Source organism: Saccostrea cucullata, unplaced genomic scaffold (assembly GCF_032062105.1).
Source record: "Saccostrea cucullata isolate Sc308-1 unplaced genomic scaffold, CSIRO_AGI_Scuc_v1 ctg8573, whole genome shotgun sequence".
Lineage (NCBI taxonomy): Eukaryota > Metazoa > Mollusca > Bivalvia > Ostreida > Ostreidae > Saccostrea > Saccostrea cuccullata.
The window spans coordinates 4,956-26,907 of record NW_026926169.1 but is presented as its reverse complement, the minus strand read 5'-3'; the positions used below and the strand labels follow the sequence as shown (position 1 = coordinate 26,907).

The 21,952-nt window shown below is 31.4% G+C and overlaps 1 long non-coding RNA gene across 2 annotated transcripts; it reads left to right on the top strand.

Moving 5' to 3' along the window:
- Positions 1–6,820: 6,820 nt before the first annotated feature.
- On the top strand, positions 6,821–21,704 carry LOC134270995 (uncharacterized). 2 transcript variants are annotated; one of them, XR_009992929.1, is made up of 4 exons: positions 6,873–6,899; positions 14,959–15,015; positions 16,890–16,968; positions 21,374–21,704. It is a non-coding gene; the product is annotated as an uncharacterized LOC134270995 (long non-coding RNA). The 2 variants fall into 2 exon arrangements; XR_009992928.1 differs by lacking the exon at positions 14,959–15,015 and having other exon boundaries at positions 6,821–6,899.
- Positions 21,705–21,952: the final 248 nt, after the last annotated feature.

Sequence of the window (21,952 nt, the reverse complement as noted above, 5' to 3'; positions counted from 1 at the left end):
TGAAAAAGACATTAATGGTAATCTAACAACCAAGCTATATGATAAACCTGATGACTTTAACTTCTCTACCGTCAACTTCCCTTACTTATGCATCAATATACCTTCATCACCTGCATACGGAGTATATATATCTCAGTTGATTCGATACGCAAGAGCGTGCTCCACGTATAAGCAATTTCTTAAACGAGGTAAATTATTGACAAGCAAGTTGATGAAACAAGAATATCAACAGTCTCGTTTAAAGTCACCATTTCACCAAGTCACCTTGTCAGCAAATACAATTTATCATTGAGTCAAATGCTGACTGACGTTTTTCATACCAATTGTTAGTCCATTATTTATACACTGAATTGACGACGGATTTTTTTCCGTTATTTCCTGATCATGACAACGAGCACACGGCGGGTGTGACCGGTCGACAGGGGATGCTCACTCCTCCATGGCATCTGATCCCACCTCTGATGTTTCAGAGGTCCGTGTTTGCTCTGCTCTGATTTTGTTTATTGTTTAATGGACGTTGAGATTGAATACTGTTCGTTATCACCCTATCCTTCTTCTTTTTCAAATCTTTATTTTCAACTGAAAAGGAACTTGGGATAATATATCATAGGATATCACCGACTAATCCTCACGTTTGATGCTAGAGTTCCAATGGATCGGATAATATTATATTGAATTATAGATGTGTATATGAATAATAAATATATACGATAAGTATAAATTGTTTATTTTTTAAATTTAACTAAATGCTACATTTACATAGAGTAGGTAAATATACGACAGCTTCCCAATCAGTCAGAACATGTGTGTGATTATTCAGCTAAATGGGCTTGAACAATTTGATCAACAGATCCACTTCAAATGAATGAAATTTTCTCTATACTACCGTTCCGTAATTTTACGCCTACATTATACATAGGATCTATATCAAAGGAAGGAAATATTTATTATAATTCCTTTCCTCTATTTTACGTGTACGATATGCAAAGAACGCATGTACAATAATTACCATATGATTACTTCCATAAAAAAATAAATTATTGAAATAATGAAATGAAAAAGTGAAAGACCTGTCAATATTTATAACATAATTGATCATTTGGTAAATGTGGAGCAGATTTTTCTTTTTTCATAGAGTCATAGCATACTTATGTATGTACAATGTACAACGTTAAGGCATCAAATAATAATTTCATTTCTTGTTCAAATTACCGTTTATAAAATATCAACAATAAGGTAAATGTCACATTTCTATGCAAGATCGGAAGTGCTGTTTCTATAATTTCTAAAACATATTGTTATCTCTTCCGGTTTTGTTTGTCTGCATGTTATTCAGTGTCACACTTTATGTCTTTCGTTAAATTGCAGATGATAAGTGCTATCTGTCTACACAACCCTTCAAACTTATTTTATTACTTTCTTTTAGATATTTTTTTACGTTAAGCATGCTTTTTTATCTACTTCAACTATGAAGTTGCGTGATTTCAGATTGCTTCAATATATTGTCTTGTATGAAATAAGAAAAATAAAACAAAATGTAATCAATCTTACAAGTCGGGTGAGACAGTACATTTTAGATAAAAACCGCGTTATATGTTTCTAAGGTTAAGGTATCCCGAAGCTTAAGCATGTCTTTCAAAAATAATATTACATAACAAGGTTTGTTTTGATTTTCAAGTGATAGCTACATAGATAAGTACATCTGATTCATACAGAGGGTTCTCTCGGTTATATATACTCGTAGTAACCTATTTGGTACGAGTACGCATATTACGAAACCGTTCTCCAAATAATTCTTAAGTGTTTTACATAAACCGCTGCAGTGAAGCCCTTAAACACAATAATAAGAAACATCTTATGACTGGCGGCACACATGGAAGTGTTTCCACTCAAAACTGTAAAATGTAAGAAAAACAAAAAACAAATGCATTCACACATTTTCCGAAAGAAAAAAAATCGGCTAAAGAAAAAAAAATCCTCCGGACATGTACACTTATGGAAATTGAATTCTTCCGCATTAATCGCCAGCGAAAAAATTCTTTTTACACATATAATAAATTCTACCTCTTATCGAAGGAATAATAAAGAGTTCATTTTAAAAGCATTTTTTTCTATGGAATTTTGAACAAGCAGAAATTTAGTAGGTTTAATTAAGATTATTTAAAAATATTTAGAAGTATAATTAAAGATCTACGAGTACAATTTAGTTATGTCTCAGAAATAACTTCTGATATTTCACATGTAAATTGAAATAGGTCTTAAATAAATGACAACTTAAGTTTACAATGACTGCATATAATTTCCTATTATAACGCCAAATATGTGTAGTTGAGTGATGACACAGGGTGCACTGCGATATTCTAGAGGACGTTTCAACGTACCAGTGCACATCTCCATAAGCATTGGGGTTAGGAAAAGGTAGAGCATTGATCATAAATAAAAAGAAAATGATTGTTTTTGCTGACAAAGTCATTTTATCGACCATGTCTAACTTGTGAAATGATGACAATAAACGGAACTGTTGGTTTTCGTAATTTATGATTTTTTTTACTGCTTGCATCAATAGCTTTCCTATTTTTTAGAAAATATTCATTCATGTAGCATATCCTTGTGCATTAAACAAACTGGGAGATAAAAAACATATTATGCAGTTGATAAGGGTGCTTTGCTATAAACCAAAGTGGATTTGACAAAGAAGATGTATATTTTATGATTCTGAAGCATAATTTATCCTATTATTATGCGCCCGAATTCATTTGGGGCGTACATTGTTTTTCTCCTGTCTGTCTGTTTGTCAGTTTATCTGTTTATATGTTTGTCTGTTTATCTGTTTGTCTATTTGTCTGTTAGCCTGTTTGTTGTTTAACCTTCGCCATAACTTTTGAACCATGAGAGATAGAGACGTCATATTTGGTATGCATACTACACTAATTAAGCACTTTCAACTGACAGCAAATTAACCGACCTTTTCACCTTGACTGTGACATACTCGCTGAAAATACCTTTTCCAACTTTCGCCATAACATTTGAACCATAGGAGAAAAAAACTTCATGCACGAATTTGGTATGCATACTCCACAAATTAGATTCTTTCAAATATTAATGAGGTCAATGACCTTGTGTCCTTAACTGTAACCTATTTGTTAAAATAGCTTTTCCGAACTTTCGCCATAACTTTTGAACCATAGGAGATATAAACTTTATATTTGGTATGCATGCTATACTAATTAAGTGCTTCCAAATGAACCTAAGGACAATGAAGTGTGACCTTGACTGTGACCTTTATACTAAAAATTGCTTTTAAGAACTTTGTTGCCGCCAGGTGTATAGTGTTTTACAAACACATCTTGTTATTTAAAGAATGATTCCTAAGGTCTACATTGTTTTCTGTTATTGCGTTTAAAAGAGGGCCATTACTGCTTTAATGGAGATTTGATGCCTTTTGTCTTCATTTTCATGGAATTTTTTAGCAGTATCTTCCCGTCTATTTTTAAAGTTACGTAAAAGCTGTATATATTGCATCACCTAGTCTTACGTATCTTAAGTACAAATAGTATGAAACATAAGGCATGTCGACACTCCTCATACAAAATTCAGTATAAGTGTATGACAGATCATTTTCATGAATTTTAAAGTTATTTAAAGACCTCACATATACTGTAAAGGGCTAAAAATTTAGACCTTTTCTCCACACGAAAGACATTGAGCAGACTGGGTTCTTCATCGTACATGTTGTACCAAAGCTTACCGTCCCAAGGGGCTTCGCTATTTAACATCATATCCGAAGGACTCACAAAATTCAATTAAAAGTGCCGAGAGCTTGGCAAAGAAACACTTACTACAGATTCTGTTGAATCCGTGATTTAAACACGCGACCTTTCGATCTCCGAGCATACGCTCTACCGATTGAGATACATTGAACATTTTTTGACACTTGATCAATTTGCTTTTTTTCCGTAATTCGTTATAACCTTATAAGAAACCTATTTATTATTTTTTGAAATATTTAGAAAAATAAGTTCGTTTATACAATAACAGAGAAGTTGTACATAGCAGAGCGTTAAACGCACTCGAGGAGAGATTGTTAAAATACGTATAAGGAACAAATTATGATCATGTCCCATTTTGTTAATCAAACATCAGATGTAATGAAACATTCATCAAATCAAGCTATTAATAACGTGGGGAAATTTGGATATGTTTTGGACCCAGAATTTTTCTAAATTTTTTTTTCGTATCAACAACCAAAAAGAAAGAAGTTAGGTATAGAAAACTAATTCCTACTGTAGTGTTAATGAAATTTCACAACTTTAACCTTTAATTTTTTGACCTCAAATTCAATAATATTTTTTTTAACCCATAGTTAGTTGTGGCTTAAAATTTTACTACAACTTCAAAGGCTGCTCTGGATATCGCACGAAGTAAACAATAGGGATATATCTGTTGGATTTATGACTTTGATCTTTGACCTTTTGGCCTCAAATCAAATATAGATTCTTCTTATGCCATAGATAATTGTATCAAAATTCATAACAAATGCTCAAATGCTGCTCGAGATATCTTGCAGGAACGGAAGCATTTACGATTTTAGGAATTGATGACCTTGAATTTTGGTTGATTTACTTAAAAGCAATCGGAATCTGTCAGAGGTCATTGGAAGATTTTTAGGGAAATGATATTTTAAGTTTAGAGGCTTTTAAAGATATCAGGCTGAAACGAAAGTAATACAGACACACACAAAGACAGACTGATGGGCAGACAGACTCAAATTATTGAAAGAGGGATACAAATAAGTTTTAAGAAAGTATTTTTTGGAATAATTAAAACATATAAAAGATGACGAAATGATATTTACTATAGATCACTATTTCTTTTTTATATTCTACAAACATGTATCATGAAAATGAATATATAGCCATTTTTCTCTGCTTATATAATAAACCGGGCGGAGATTGATAAATTTTAATTTACAATTTCAAAAAATCTGTATTTGTAAATCAAAAAACACCGTACAAGTAATTAACAGAGTAAAAAGAATGGAAAAATATGAGACCATGAGTTTATTGGAAAGATCATTTGGTCTACTGTTAAATTGAAGAATCAAGTTGAAAAACTAATATACATATTATTTTTTTCCATTTTCTTTTGGCGAGACTTCATGCACAGTTGATCCTTGCATGAAGGTTAAGTAGCGGATCATGTGATATCATGTCAACTTAATGTAAGGAATACAATACTGTGAAAATTTACTTTTTCTGCTTTTATCTTGTTTAACAACAAAGATACTTTTAAATGGAAAGAAAAAAACTTTATGTATAGTTTTATCTGTGATCTTCAAATATTGATTGTGGACTGTGATTGTCTCATCACCGCGCTCTCGAATTTCGAATAAAAACTGAAGGGGTATGATTGTGTCTTTTTTTTTTAAACTTATTTCCTTCTCAAGAAACGAATTTGAATTGGTCCCTTGCATAAAAAAATACAGTAAACTTTCATGAATTCATTTTAACAGGGATCATTCTTAAAAAGTAGTTCGGCATAAATCACAAAAGAGTTCGTCAAAACATACAAAATGTAAAGTACCTCCTTTTCCATTACTAGAGAATAATTTTATGTTCTCATCAGACAGACAATGTCATAGAAAGTATCGTTTTCTAAAACGTAATTCCGAATACAATGTATACCACTGAGAAGAAAATTATAAAACCTTCACATTCTTATTAAATTGTGTTGATGTCAACCGCCTATTGTACGTTCGTAGCTGACATACTTTTGGAGTTTATAATTACAATATCATTTAATAAATTGATATCTTCATAATCAAGGAATGTCTACTTATTATCCAGAGCTCCTCCTTTACACCTGAGTGGAATTTAATCACACTTACATAATTTGTTACATTCACATTCAGCAAATTAATGTGAAAAAAAATTCAGTATATTGAATTGGAAGAGAACACACAGTGTAACACATATGATTCCAATCCTCATAATAATTTTATACTTTAAAATCGGGTAGAGATAACGGTCAAATAATCAAGTATTTAATGTTCAGAGTAGTATGGAACTAATTTGAATTTTAAAATTTCCCTCTGATAACATTATATTGGACCCTTAAAATCATCTATCGGCAATTTTTTTTTTCAAATTTTTATTTTCAACTAAGAAAGAAAACGAGATGAGATATCCCAAGATATTCCCGGCTAATCCTAACCTATGGTACCAGGGGCCCATGGACAGGATAGATTGAATTATAAATAACTATATAATAATATAAATATATACGATTAGCATAAATAGTTTATTTCAAACATTTACATGTAACTATATGCTGCATTCACATAGAGTAGATGAAATTCCGACTGCATCCCAATAAGTCACATCCCGTCACTCATTTGTGCAATTATATTTAGCTAAATGGGCTTCAACAATTTGATCAACAGATCCACAACAAATGAAGGAAGTATTCTTTTTAGTTCCATTACGTAATTTTACGTAATACTATACATTATACGAAGGATGCATGTACAATAATTACGGTACCAATACTTCCATAAAAAATTAAATAATTGAACTACTGACATGGGATAATTAATTGTATGTGAAAATGAAACAGTTTAGGACAACAAGTTTAGATATAAGTATGTTATTATGTATTTGTCATATTGTTATTTAATTCAAGCATCTAGAGTTTACGCGTAATCTATTACTGAAAATGAAATATGACTCAGTGCAATTAATTTTAAGCTGTCAGCCGCAGTTAACTCTGCATCATTCTGCATACCTCGGAATGCGCGCTTTTAATTGGATGTTGAATATGTGTCGCCCCGGAATTTCCAGGGGTCTGAATCGTTTGCGGCATTCCTTGATCGGGCTGCTCACTGCAAGGACGTTTAAAAGGTATAGGCGAACCATTATTATTTTATAATATATTTTTGCATTCATTATGACCTGTCTGGTATTAGTTTCTGGTCATTTCTTCATTTGTCGTCTTGACAAATTTATCATATCTCACAGAGATATTTCTTGATGCCAGTCAATTTCATGTAAGTTTTAAAAGAATTGGTTGTGGAACTGTCCGACTGAATCAAAAATGTTTGTAAAAAAAAAATATATGAATATCTTATAGACATTTCTACATCAAGTGCTTTTTCTGCTGGTCGGAGGCAATGATATTCTAGTTGACTCAAATCCTGCAAAATTAGTGTGCGATATTGTTTCTTTCGCCTCATTTATCGTTCAAGCTTACCGTATATACTCGCCTATAAGTCGTTTTTTTGGGAGTAAATCTCTGGTCTAAAACTCTTTGTCCGACTTATAGGCGAGCTATTAAAAGTATGGTTTTATATGCGGTCAGTTCATCTGATATACAAGCTCATTAAATACAATCGACTTACAGGCGGACCGACTTATAGACGAGTATATTAGGTACATTGTTAACCATATTATCATTGGTCAATTGTTGCGAAGGTTTTCTCGCCGTTGTGGGAAATTTTTTAACAACATTGCTTGTCAAGTTAACAAACATGTTGAACATTTATGCCGAGGAAATCCAAAGATTACCTTTTGGCAGCATCGCAATTTTGGAAATCACCAGATCTCATATGCTCAGTGATGAGTGCATTTAAATCCATAAGGAATGCTGAAATATACAAAGAGCATTAGATCTTTCATTGGTATTTGCCATCGACGTGGATATTTTTATGTTTCAACGTATCTATACAGGGCATAACACCCTGGCAGTATTATGTAACATTGTTTATGGTCATTGGCAATGCAGGGTTTCCAGAGAAAAAGGGTTTATACCTAGGCTGTTTCAATTATAAAAATAGTCATTGAGAGTGATCTCCCGAATGGAATTCTCTAGGCGGTGAAAACCAATAAAGAGTGTGTTACAGACTGTGAGGTAAACAAAAGCATCTGTGTGTATTTTATCTGATGTATTCAACTCTAGAGTAATAAAAGAAAAACAGCGATGAGTTTGTTTACATTGTGCTGAGAGGGCCGATATTCAACAGATCGTCATTTAGAATAAGTACAAATATGCTTGGAAGTGCAAAGAATTGACATAATTATGCTGAAAGTGGTGATAGCTAGGTAGACCATATGAGAACGATTTTATAAGTTTTGTGAAGGAGGCATCATTAAAAATTAATAATAAACCCTTGCTAAAATGTTTAATGACAGGTCCTTTCAAATACCGGTAAAGTAAATTATAGTATAGAAACAAACAACCAGTCTCTTGATCACTCTGAATAATAATTAGATGTTTAGGGAAGTAACTCAAAATTAAAGAACAGTGCTGGTTTCTCTGTGTTTTGTTTCTATATTTGCAATTTGAGCCAAGGTACATGTTTGTCATCAGAAATGAAGATTCAACAATGTATTTTATGTATAAACTTTATAAAATAAATGGGTTTTGGAAAAAAAAAACCTTATGGTTCAAAATAATATTGGAACATTTCATCAACATTTTACAAAGGAAATGCATTTAGGATTGTAAAAACTTTGGTTTGACAAAATCTTTAAAGGAAGGCTGGCTTGATTGGTAAAAAAAGAACCTGAATTGAACATGTTTGGTACCATTAAACCTGTTCAAAATTTTTTGAAAATTTGTATACAAAATTCAGAAACGTTGCCAATGTCCTTAATACTAATGATGTTGCTTGTGGTATTCGGAAAAATCATTTGACCCTACACTTTTGTGCTGCTTGTTTATATTTCACAACAGTTGTTGTGTGTACACATTTTATCTGCAATACTTAGCAGTTGTGTGTTTATCTACCAGGTAATTAATATATTTATAAAAACAATTGATCAGCTGGTAAATGTGGAACCGTTTTTTTTTTCGCACAGTTACAGCACACTCATAAGAAATGTATTTGTATGCACTTTGTACAATGTACAGCATTAAGCCATCAAACAATAGTTTCATTTCTTGTTCAAAGAGGAAAAGTCAAAAAGTACACAAATTGGCCTGATTTCAAAATAGGACAGTTTTGCCCCTGGATATATCTACAGACTACAACTTTTTTTAAAACAACTTTCTTTTTTCAATATCTCTTTCATATTTTCTGTAAGAGGTCTTCAAAATAGCATATGTATATGGCCGAATTTCGTACATTTTACGAAACGTCATAATGACGTTGTGAATTTTAACACTTCTGAGTTCTCATAAATAAAGTGGTAAATATTTATTAATTGATGAGAATTTGACAAAAACGTGTTTTACAATATATTACAGATAGTAATTTAATATTTGACAAAAGTTAACTTAATTTGAAATTATAACGTCAGGTATAAACAAGCTTAGGTACATGAACAAGTGAAAATGACAGCGTGTCCATTTAGCGCCTGTGTGTTTATCGCGGTACACGTAAATAATTAGATACATTGTAACGTTTCATTATGGACATTGATAATGTTTTGAAATAATAAATTTATTAATAATTTACACAAACTTTATGCATTTGATATTCTAATCAGCCTGCATTTGTATAGCCAAGTCCAGGAACGTGGCAACAGGGGGGGGGGTTAAATGTTAAAATAAAAATAGGTACCACATATAACGTTATAACGTAGAGAACAAGTGCTGCGTTTAATGTTTATTCCTCATATGTAAGACAGTCCCGGTGTTTCATACACATTCACCAACAAAGAAAGAGGTACCGCCTGATATTTTATGCATGGACTTGTGAAGATATTCTTTTTCTCAAAGTAATCATCCTCATGTTTTAGCAAAATGTTATCACAATCATCAATTCAAAGTTTTTAGAAAAAAATAATATTAAATGGATTTATTTTAAATAATCAATACAGTGTGTTTATTGACAATCACAAGACAAGGTTATGAAGTCCCATATTTCCATGTCATCTTTCTGCTTTTCAACATTTTCAACTACCGGGTATTTTCGACACTTGTGCATTTTCGAGCAATACCTACAGTCCCTGAAACGTTCTACTTTCCCACCTGAACGGTGAGCGAACGCTGAACGAACGCTGAACGAACGGTGAACGAACGCAGAGCGAACGGTGAACGAACGGTGTGTGAACGCTGAACGCAACTTGGTGAACGATGTGTGAACGGAGAACGGTGAGTGAACGCAGTAACGCGAACGGAGCGCAAACGGTGAACGTGTGAACGAACGGTGAACGCAAGATGAACGATTTATTCGGAATGCCTCAGATTTTTTCCTTGCATTTAAATTATTCTGTTATATTCTTATGTTAGATGCTAAAATATAAATAAACAATTAATAAATAAGTGAATAAATAATTAAAACATTTTTCTGCACATACGTATGATGTTTTAAATCAATATTTTAATAACACGATTTTTATTGCCGTAAAACATGTGTGTTTGTTACCGAAAACCTGTCGTATAAAAGATAAAATTAATTTACTAATAAAAGAAATCTGCTTATTCTTTTGACTATTAAAATAATGTGGACTTCAGAAGAGAAAACTACTATACTTACAGAATGAATTATTAGATTAAAACTAAATAATATATATTTCGATGTCACGGCGATTCCGTGTAAAATACCGATTTTTTTTATTAATTTATAAAGGTCTGTTGACATATTGCACCATTCACTCGTATTAAAAAATTTTATGCAATAATATTATATATTTATTAGTTATTTTTATTTTGTTTGGTTATTTTCTAAGCTAAGTTTTACATGTAAATGTATATCTGAAGACATTTCCCGACAATGATTATACTCGGACAAGATAATGGATAGAAGCATTCAAATACGTTATATCGCGACTACCAATGAGTACCTCGCAGTTATCTAACTTACTACCGCTCTTTTGCGGGGGAGTCGAGAAAAGTCTACATTTCTGGGGGCAAATGACATTGTTTACGATAGTGACAATCGAATGATTCGAACAATTTAATGCCGAAATCACGATGTTTTGCCAGATATTGAACTCCAAATAGTAGATTGTCAAATAAGGAAAGTTTAGAATATTTTATCTGCTTAAAAATGTGACGATTTTCAATGAAAATTTAACGAGAAGAGTCCGCTTAATTAAAAATATCGTTAAAAATGTGACAATTTAGGATTGGCTCCTCTCAAAAATATATAAGGCTGGTTCAGCGATTGCTTAGCGAGGTATTTCACCAGGATTTTTTACTTATCTGTCCTTATAAATGCTACAACGATCGATCTTGCATTGTATTGAAAAGCACATTGCCCCCATCCAACAGACGATTCCTACCTCCTTCGCGAAAGAGTTCCGCTAAGTTAAGTAATCGCGATATCAAGTATTAGTTGTAATACATTAGAATTTCAGAACTAAATAAATAATAAATATGTTGTCATAGTTTTTACTTAACATGACAAATGTAAAAGCGATAGAAACTTGAGAGAGAGAGAGAGAGAGAGAGAGAGAGAGAGAGATTTGTTGCATCGAATAAAAATTCATATACTATTTTTTTTTCTAATATTCCAGGCAGTCAAAGTAATCATTTTTTTTTATTAACAAATCCATTTCACAGTAAGCATCGTTTTTTTTCCTTCAAGTTCAAACGATTCACTCTAAGTGCACGTGCTTGTCCTGTCAATCAAAATAATTCGACACAATGGAGGTGTTTAAATCTCGCTTCACCGAACATGCCGAAGTCAAAGAGTCACTTCGTATTCCCGAGAAGTTTTAACATTTTGTTTACATCATTTTTAAAATTGATTTTCGCTTTTCTACGGAAAAAATGAATAAAATATTGCAATACGTGTATATACCTGGAAGGATTAAGTTTGAAATTGAATTTAAAACATAATCCCTGCCAAATCAAAATACCACTGTCGGCACATGTATGTATATTATGACTGTTTTGATGTTTGTATAAAGAATAATTTTTCTGTGTTACATGTACAATACACATTGAATATTAATTAATATATAATGAAAATACTAACTAAAAATTTGATTTCGGGAGAAAGGGTGCCGGGGGGGGGGGGGGGGGGGCTGTTAATCATACTGAATGGCAAACGTATATTTAGTTACTTGAAGGAAGGTTTTTTTCCTTTGTAATGATACACTTTATATACGTGATGTAGAACCAAAAATTCTATTGTATTAAATTTTAAACAGTTTGTCTTTTCTGAAATTTAAAATCACACTAATAATTTAATTCGCTCTACAAATATTTAATTAACTGAATATCTGTAGAAGTAGTACTATTCATAATTCTCAGACATATATATAGTTCTAGCATGTTTTTGTTTATTTTTTCTTTAAAAACTTGTTATAATTTTTTTGTGTATTCTTGTCTAAAAGACTTGGATTATTATTCATCTATTAACGATTTTTTGTCGTCTTTTATATTATAACGAAATGCCGCGCTTTAAATATTTGTTTAGGGACATTGCCCTTATTTAAATTTAATATTTTAGCATCGTTCTACTTAAATGTATTTTCTTAATGTATTTTTTCCAGGGAAAAATGGATAAAGTAACAGCTAAGTTATAATAATTGAAATATATATATCGTAGATACTTTTTGCATTTAAATAATTATTCTTCAAACACGATATCTTAGTTATTTAATTAAAAAAACGTGTAAATCCTTACCATCAAAAAGATAAGTCCTTTCACTTCGGAGTTCCGAATGACAATAAAGACTGAACGATAAGTGAACGGTGAACGCAAACTAAACGGAACGAAAAGCGAACGGTGAACGTTTTGTGAACGGTGAACGCGAGCGCACGGTAAACGGTGAACGCAAAACTGTGAACGGAGAGCAAACGGTGAACGCACGCTGAACGAACGGTGAACGCACGCTGAACGAACGGTGAACGAACGGTGAGCGAACGGAAAAATGGGAAAGTAGAACGTTTCAGGGACTGTATAATTCGTTGAACGAATACTTCCGAGAGCTGCATTAGCAAACTTCTAATGCAAGAACGCCGCGTAATCAGAGGCATATCCAGGGCCGATGCCTCGGGTGTGTGCAACCCCTCCCCCCTTTCGAATGTTTAAATGAGGATTTACTATACTGAAAACACATTATAATAATCAGGTTGGGGGGGTGTTTTTGTGAATTTAACCCTATATAGGACAGGATGCCCTGATTTTTTTTTTATCTTGAATTATTCATTACATCACCATCTATCGAATTTTCACAATTTTATTTAGGGACAGGCCTGCCCTGAAAGACTTCTAGGACAAAATTTTTTTTCTAAATGTCACTTTTTTCCGGGAAATTGTTCTCTCTTATAAGTTTTTTTTGTCAAAGTAAATCCATCCTATATGATGAGCGTTGTCGGAAACTAGTTTTTTACCACTCTTTTATAACATATGTCATAATTATTCATACATTAAACACAGTATAGAAACAATTCCTCCTTTTGAGATTATTCTGATAATAAATTGATAAATTCATTATTTATGTAAATGCCGGCTAAATATTACATTATTCCTATTACATATTATGTTGCTTTTTTTAACAGGATGCTTATATTTTGGTTGGCAGTAATAGACACACCCGACGCTAAAGCATACACATGGAAAACGAGGCCACATAGTTGGGTTGACATATTTAAAAATCACGATTTGATGCATATATTGGGCCATTTACTAGGAATATTTATTAAAAAGCATAAAATTCTTATTGAAAAATTAGTGCCTCTCCTTCACTCTCTCTCTCGCGCGCTCTCAGGAACATGCTGTCTACCTTTTGATATTCAGACTAAATGAAAAATATCAATGTCCGAGCAAAATATGAACATATAAAGATTCAGTAATCATATACATCTGACCTGTATTTAGACGTTTACAAGTTAATCGCTCGCTAGCTACCCGATGCGTGATAATGAATATGTAACACACAGTCTCACTGAATATATTGAATAATGTAGGTCTATGTACTAACTTTAAATAGTAATAATGTTATTTATTTTGATTTTTAACATTTATTAATTTTTTTTTAATATCTAGAGTTATTGATCTACAATCATCACGAGTACGAAAAATATTGAAGTTCCCTTAAAAGTTTGACGTCATTTTTTGCACATTGTGACATCATGAGAAAAAAAATGACGACTTGTCAAATATTGAAACAAAGAACCAAAACAAATAGACCTATTCTGGTTAAAACCTGGCTACTTTGGAGGGCTTCTGTTAAACAATGGTCCAGAACAGACATGCAGATGTGGAAAGCATAGACTAACGCGAATACATTTCTATTTTTTAATGTTTTTAATTTAACTAAGAACTGGAGAATTAAAATCTGTTTAGTCTACGCTATTTACCATGCATAAATAATGTACTTTATGCTAAAATGCATTTATGGTCGTGTTTATAGAACTTACAGTAATTTTTCTTATGAAAGATTTAATTCTTGCAATGTGAGGTTTAAATAACATGAAATTATATATTGTAAATTTGCTTCTGCATGCGCCAGCTGACAAAACGACATTCATAAATATTAATTTTAAACATGGGGCGCATTCCTCTCGGAGAAAAAAAATTGTTCAAATATACGCGTAAGATACCAATGATTGATTTTATACTTGAATTTTTTTTCCGAGAGGAATGCGCCCCACTTGAAATTTTAAAATGAATCTGTAAAATCGGTGAAAAATTCCGGAAAAGTCAAAACCATTATAGGTTTTAGCCATTACGATTAAAAAGCCAACATCCGGTTTGGCTAAAACTACCCACCCCTGCATTGACGAAGTCGAGCAAATACGGAAGCCACAAATAGTTTTCAAGAAAACGATGATTTGTTTTTTTTTAAGAAATTCACAGGGCGTATATTGTACTTTCTGACGTTTGTTCTTACAGTTTATAAACCATTAAGAAAGAAATACATGTCACATTTCTATGCAAGATCGGAAGTATTTTGTGCATTTTTCTTAAACACATTATGACATGCATCTCTTCTAGTTTGGTTGTTTGCATATTATTAATGTTAATCAATGTCTCTCTTTATATCTTTCGTTTAATTGCAGATAATAAGTGCAATCTGTCTACACAAGCTCTTCAAACTTATCATTATTTTCTTTTAAGTAAGTTATATATGTTATGCATGCTTTTTTCATCTACTTCAACTGTTGCACAATTTCAGATTGCCTAAGTATTGTGTCGTGTATGAAATAGAAAATAAAACAAAATTAATCAATCTTTCAAGGCGTTTGAGACAGTACATTTTAGATAAAACCCGCGTTATATGTTGCTAAGGTTAAGGTATCCCGAAGCTTAAGCATGTTTTTTTCCTAAATTATATTACATAACAAGGCCTGTTTTGATTTTCATTTGTTAGCTATGTAGATAAATACACCTGTTTCATACAGAGAGTTCAGATTCTATCGTTTATAAATAGTAACTTATTCGCTATATATAAATACGTATGTCACGAAACAGTTATTCATTTTTTTAAAAATGTTTCACATTAATCGCTGCAGTGCTGCCCTTAAAAACAATTATAGGAAACATCTAATGACCGGCGGCACAAATGGGAGTGTTTTCCACTCAAATAAAGGAATGCAATCACACATTTTTCGAAGGAAAAATACAGTAAAGAAAAAAATACCTCTCTGGACATATAAAAATCTAATCACACAGTTGATACAATGTAAAATAGTTTAAAAGGATAATTAGTTCTAACTAAATTGAACTAAACAGTGTACAAGCTGCTATTCTTAGACTATTGAAAATGCATAGATAGTTCCTTCAATCTATTATACAGTGTGACAAGGTTTCGCTCATTTAATAAGATGTTGAATGATGTGAATTGACAATGGATTTCAGAAAGAAAACAAGGTTTCACTAAATGTACAGCAAATATTTGACTTTAAGAATGTTTTTATTGAAGAATTTTCTAGTAATTTTCTACAATTTATGAAAACAACGCATTTATTCTGGAAAATTATTTGGTGGACCCTAACTACTTATTTTTATGGAATAGGTATTTTATGTTCAGAAAAAAAAATTTTTACACGTGATACTCACAGTTTCGGCTTTGCCTGTGTCTATCCTATGAATTCAATACCCGATCAGACTGGTCTTAAGACTAGTCTAAGACCAAGCTAGTGTCAATTCCTAAAATGGAAAAAAGCATGTACATATGAAAATGCATGCAATGCATATATCAATGACTAATTTTCTTCCGTTAACTTTTCAAATGTGATAATTTAACATACTTATATCCTAAATTCAGTGACATATCTTCCTTATTGATGCGTTTAGAATTTTACAAAACATACAGCATGCATAGTGAGATTGCTGTAAATAAGGTCTACCTTAAAAAAAGGTTCTATAACGAGAGTTTATAAAAGAGTCTTATTTTAAGAAAAACTTGAACGAGATATGTTACAGGTGTTTTTTTTTTTTTTTTTTTTTTTTTTGTCATTTCATTTAAGAAATAAGGTATATAAATACGTGTTGGTCACGAGATTAAATTCCATAAAGTCCGAAGTGCTTTTATGATGAAATTAATCTGATACCAGTTCTTGTTTATAACCCAAAAAATGTTTTAAAATGATACCTTTATACTTATATTTACATTTGTGACTTATTCATACTTTAAATTTGCCTGATTGTGACTTTTAACGTTTCAAATGCATTATTTTCTTTCAAACCCAACGGCATGTATGTAATCCACCTAACGCGCATCGACCCTTTATGACGTCACTGAGAAATAACGTCAAACGTTTATCCATACCCACATATATGACCTTTTGACTCGTACCTATATTTAAACAGTTATTGCTTTCAGTAGTGTTATAAAAAGGAAAATATTTGCTAATGTAAATCTTTAAGCACGTCTGTTTATTTCCGCTCTTTGTGCAATTGATTTCTAAAATATGGATACACTTTGGTTTATAGATAAAGTTTAACTTTTTTATTCATTTAATCTTATTTAACATTTCTTTTCTTGCAGATAGTTGGAGGACGATGTGCTCCTCTCTTCAGAATGAGAAAAGAATTTTGCTTGTGTTTTGATGTAAATTGATCAAAAGGTATGTTCATCTCCCTGAGAATATTTTTTACCCTAAAAGATATTTGACGACAGGACCCCGCCTCCACCCTGATATTCAGCCCGGGGGAAAATTTTACATTTCCTCTTGAATGTTATATTTTTAAAACTTGTACATCTTGCAGATGTTAACAGATAGGAATGCATCGTAAAAACCGGAACATGATCGCTACATAGAAATTACCACATACTACTTTAAGAGGGGCGTTCAATAAATAATGTCATCAGCTCCATGACATACAACATAGAAATCATATGACATTAAGCTTGACTTTTTCTAATTATTGAACCTTTAATTAATGGATAACAGTTTATGTGACCACTTTTCATCGCAAAATTTCATAGTGGGAAGCTGGAAAACAAGGGCTACTCGAGACACTGCGTTAAAAATGAATGGTCAAGAATCAGTAAATTAGAGTAAAATTAAACGCGTCATTAAAGCTGCTGTAAAACTTGTTAATTTCCCCAAAATATATTAACTGAAATATGTGAAATTTACAGCAACTTATGCCTGTTTCATACACACGTGAACAGGTGGATTTCAATGAACAAAAATTATATAATGGTCATCAAAAATGGGTACTCTCCTTCTTAACAAGGACATAAAACAACCAATCTATATTATCGATAATTCAACAAATTATCACACATTATGTTTTATTAACTTTACGTTACTTAGCAATTTTGATAGACATCATATTGGGAGTATTTCACACTGTTTTAAAGAAACATTTGACTGTAAAAAGTTTAATAACCAAATGTCACCCTATATTTATAAATATGAGTGAAAACCAGAGCGTGTAGAATACATGTATCTAAACAATTTATTTTTAAAAAATCAAAAATTGTTCTTTTCAACGTTTTTCTGAAATTCAAACAGATCATGAAACTTGAATCAATTTTGTGTTAAACCCTCAGAACAAATTTAGAATAAGATGTACTTGACAAAACTGCAAAGACCTAAGAAGAGCAAAAATTTGCAAGAACACAAAAACATTTTTTACGCTATTTTCTTAAAAATTAGCGGTCTTGTTGTTCAAATACATATATAGGGAGGCAGTTCAATGTCTGGAGGAGTCTAGTAAGTAAATTATTTGCCAAAAAATTGAAAGGTTTATGAGAGGAAGGAAACAGAATGAGGAATTCACTACATTAAATTTCTTACTGACAGCGTCCAAACCCACAGGCCATGAAGAGTAAAGGATTTTTGGGGTAAACAGAAAGTTAATGTTTTGTCACATCAACAATATTCGCCAGATCTTTCAATCTTTGACTTGTTTCATTTCCCAAACTTAGGAAAACACCTTTCAGAGAGAAAAACAAGCACAACAAATCATAGGATCTGCCATTTTCTAGTATACGAAGGGTCATACTCTATACTTTGTTCTAAAAACAATTAGAAATTGAATAAAAATGTTACGGACATGTCTTTTAATTAAAAGAGAATATTTTAGTTAAATCATTAAGACAAAATAATAGAAAAGCGATTTTTGTTTCTTACCGAGCCCTGATGACATTATTTATTGAACGCCCCTCGTACAAGAGAGAGAAGATTGTCACTACGGTTTGTTTACGTTGTACCCCAACTGGTCTTTCTGGGCTTTAAAACATGTATTTATTTCAGTTTCACCTAAAATGTCGTTCCACAGTGTCTCTACAAATACTTCTGTGTAGGTCAATTCTATCGGATTCCAGTTTGCTGGTTCCTACAGGTTAAAATAGCAAATCCTTTTATTTATGGTACTAGTATTTTTAAGACTTGTTCGTTTTGTAAGATTTCATAGTTAACCTTTTCCGTACACAATAGGCTCCGCCCCTATTTGTAGCCTTAACTGCACTGCGTATAAAAAGAGAAATTAACATTTTTTTGCCTAGTTTATCTAACTTCTAGTGCATTTCTTTTATTTTCTTATTAGTACTGATTGATATCAACAAAAATTATAATACATTGTTGGAAGACCTGGTTTCCAAAAGCAACATAGATATTCTCATTTAAAAACTCAAGCATTTCTTCAATAATTTAAAAAAGGCTTGACTTTGATTTATGATGTGGAATGATTCTGTATAGATTGAAACGTTCGGAGTACTATTTTACAATATTACATTTTAAACGCAAGGAAGTCTGATCATGTGACCAACTGCATGTCATTAAAAATTAAATTTCTCTTATATTGCATTGTTCCATGAGGAAAGGTAGACGTAAGCAAATGTAAATAAGTTGTATTATTTGTAATAATACCAAGGAAGATCAAAAAGTTCGCAAACTATTTTACAAATTTCTATATACAATTAAAATCTAAAGTTAATGATATATTAGGTATTTAATATCTATATTATTACTGAAATATTCAACTATTTTTCAAAGTGTATAAATTAGAGTCTTTGATAGCAAATTGCTTAATTAAAAAGACATTTCTTTTCAAACTTGCTTTCACTGGGCACAATACAAGTATTATTTTTAAGCATCTACCTTCCTTCATTTTAACGATCAATCAAATCATTGATTGAATTTATAATTTATAAGGAAGTCATTTCTCATAAAAAAAAATGTGCACAAATTATTTAACGCTACTGCAAAAATGTTTCTAAGATATACAATACACTTTACAGTCGTTTGTTGAACTAGGAGGACTGAAACAACAAATTTTCGTTACAAGTGACCTACATAAACATTTTCACATTGTGATGACACACACAAGGAGCAAAACTTTATTCAGCATATGTTATTTATTAAACTCTCTTATGGCTATGAGTGTACCAATTTATTTTCAGATCTGAATTGTGGTTTCGTAGATATAGAGATAGTTCGCGAACTTTTGATCGCCCCTCGTATTATTTTTTTTCAATTTGTTAAAATAGGCTAAATGTCTGATTAGGATATTTTTAATGATGATCATAATAAATTGTTTATTTTATACATTTACCTGAATATTCACTTAAATTTTGAAAAAAAAATGAACTTTACAAGGAGGGGTTAAATAAGATAAAAAAAATACATATTGTTAAAAACAAAGGCGGTTATCCATCATTATTTAGCCTTAGAATCGGCTACCCCACATGGTTTGCTGTGTGTATCGACATTTTCTAAAATATTCAGCAATGACCCGCAATTCTGATACATGTATAGGGTTTTTTAAGTAGAAAAGATGTGATGTAATATTGATGATATTGCAAAAAACTTTGAAGATTGAAAGAATTTCGGCATACTAAGAACATTTTAATTTAACATCCCATCCACCTCTCCGAAAACACTGATTTCCTAATACATTGTATTACTTAAACATTTAACACTTCCATATAAGAATACATTGTGATATGCACTGTTAACGAAATTGTCAAATGCTGCTCTTAAAATAAATTTACATTCTTTTTTACATTCTTTTGATTTTTTTTTCAGAAGCAGTTTGTTCAATCTTTGGTTTATTAATTTTCTTAGATTTTCACACAACAACATTAAATTCTGCTTATCTTTACTTGATATGTAAGAATTGTTTTCTTCATTCCATTAGCAAATACATAAAATAATAGGTAAAATTAGAATTATCTCAGTTTTGTAACATTATCTTGTCCCCAAACTGACACTGTTTAAGATCATTCCCGGATAAATTACCCATAAACAAAGTTGTTTCGTCGTAGCACGGAACAGAAAAAGATTAATGGAAATTCCAACATCATGCAAATCAGTCAAATCAAATGTGAGATGTTTAAGCAAGAAAGAGGGACAAAAGATTAATAAACATGCAGTTCCGTTTCAGTTGAAAAGAAAGATTCTTTATGTTTCCTTTACATAATTTTATGCAATTGTATGCATTATACGAATGTCCAATAATAATAATAGTAGAAATTGAATCATTAGAATGCTGAAATGGAAAAGTAAAAGATCTGTTAATATTAAATGCTCTTGTGATTGGTGAATTAATGTGGGACTTTTTTTCGTAGAATCACAGCATACGCTTAAAAAATATATGTGCATGCACTTAATACAATGTACAAGGTTCAGCATCAAAGAAATAGTTTTACTTCTTGTTGAAATTAAAGTTCATAACCCTTAATAGAAGAAGTTAAACACCACATTTTATGCAAGATCGGAAGTGCTCTTTGTGCATTTTATGAAACACATTTTGATCTCTTCCGGTTTAGTTTGATAGCATATTATTCAATGTGTCTCGTGATATGTTTCATTCAATTACAGATGATAAGTATAATAAAGTAGTAGCAGTAGTAGTAGTAGCAGTATGTATATATTTATTTGGTATCATGTTATCATACACAAAACAAATACAAATACCTATACATGTACATGATTAAATGAAAGACCGAATTTGGCAATCTAGATTTCATATAGATCGATGCTTAAAAAAAATCGATGTAACTATATTTTTTTTTAGAAATGGTATTTTACTATGACGAGATTGAAACCAGGATAAATCATAAAGAATAAATCATAATGCAATGTAGTGAATGATCCATAATTAAAGCACTATGATAATCTTAGGGACATTATTATGTAGTTCCTTTTGGTTGCATAAACATCTAATTGAGTGATTACGATAACATTGACATTATCTATAAAATAATAAAATATACTAGTATTTTTGGAACTTGTAGTAGTTTAGAACACTTCCATTTTCTAAAATGTTATTTTTGTAAGATAAAACTTCTTTCGTAAAAGTACTTTTCCTTTTGTACATTTGATAGGAGCTGGTATGAAAATTCCAGCCTTTGGTGCAATTATAATAAAAACATGTTTGCTTGAAATGTTTTCAAATGAGTTATTAAAAAAATCTCTTTAAGAGAATGCTCTTTTGTTGCGTGAAGATAGTGCTCTTAAATTTCTTTAAATCAGTTATATGCAAACCACACTTTTTATCTAATTCAACTGTGAATGTGTACAACTTCAGATTCTCTGCGTTTTACATGTTTTATTGATTATCTGCCTGAAATAAGAAGAAAATGAATAAGAAATC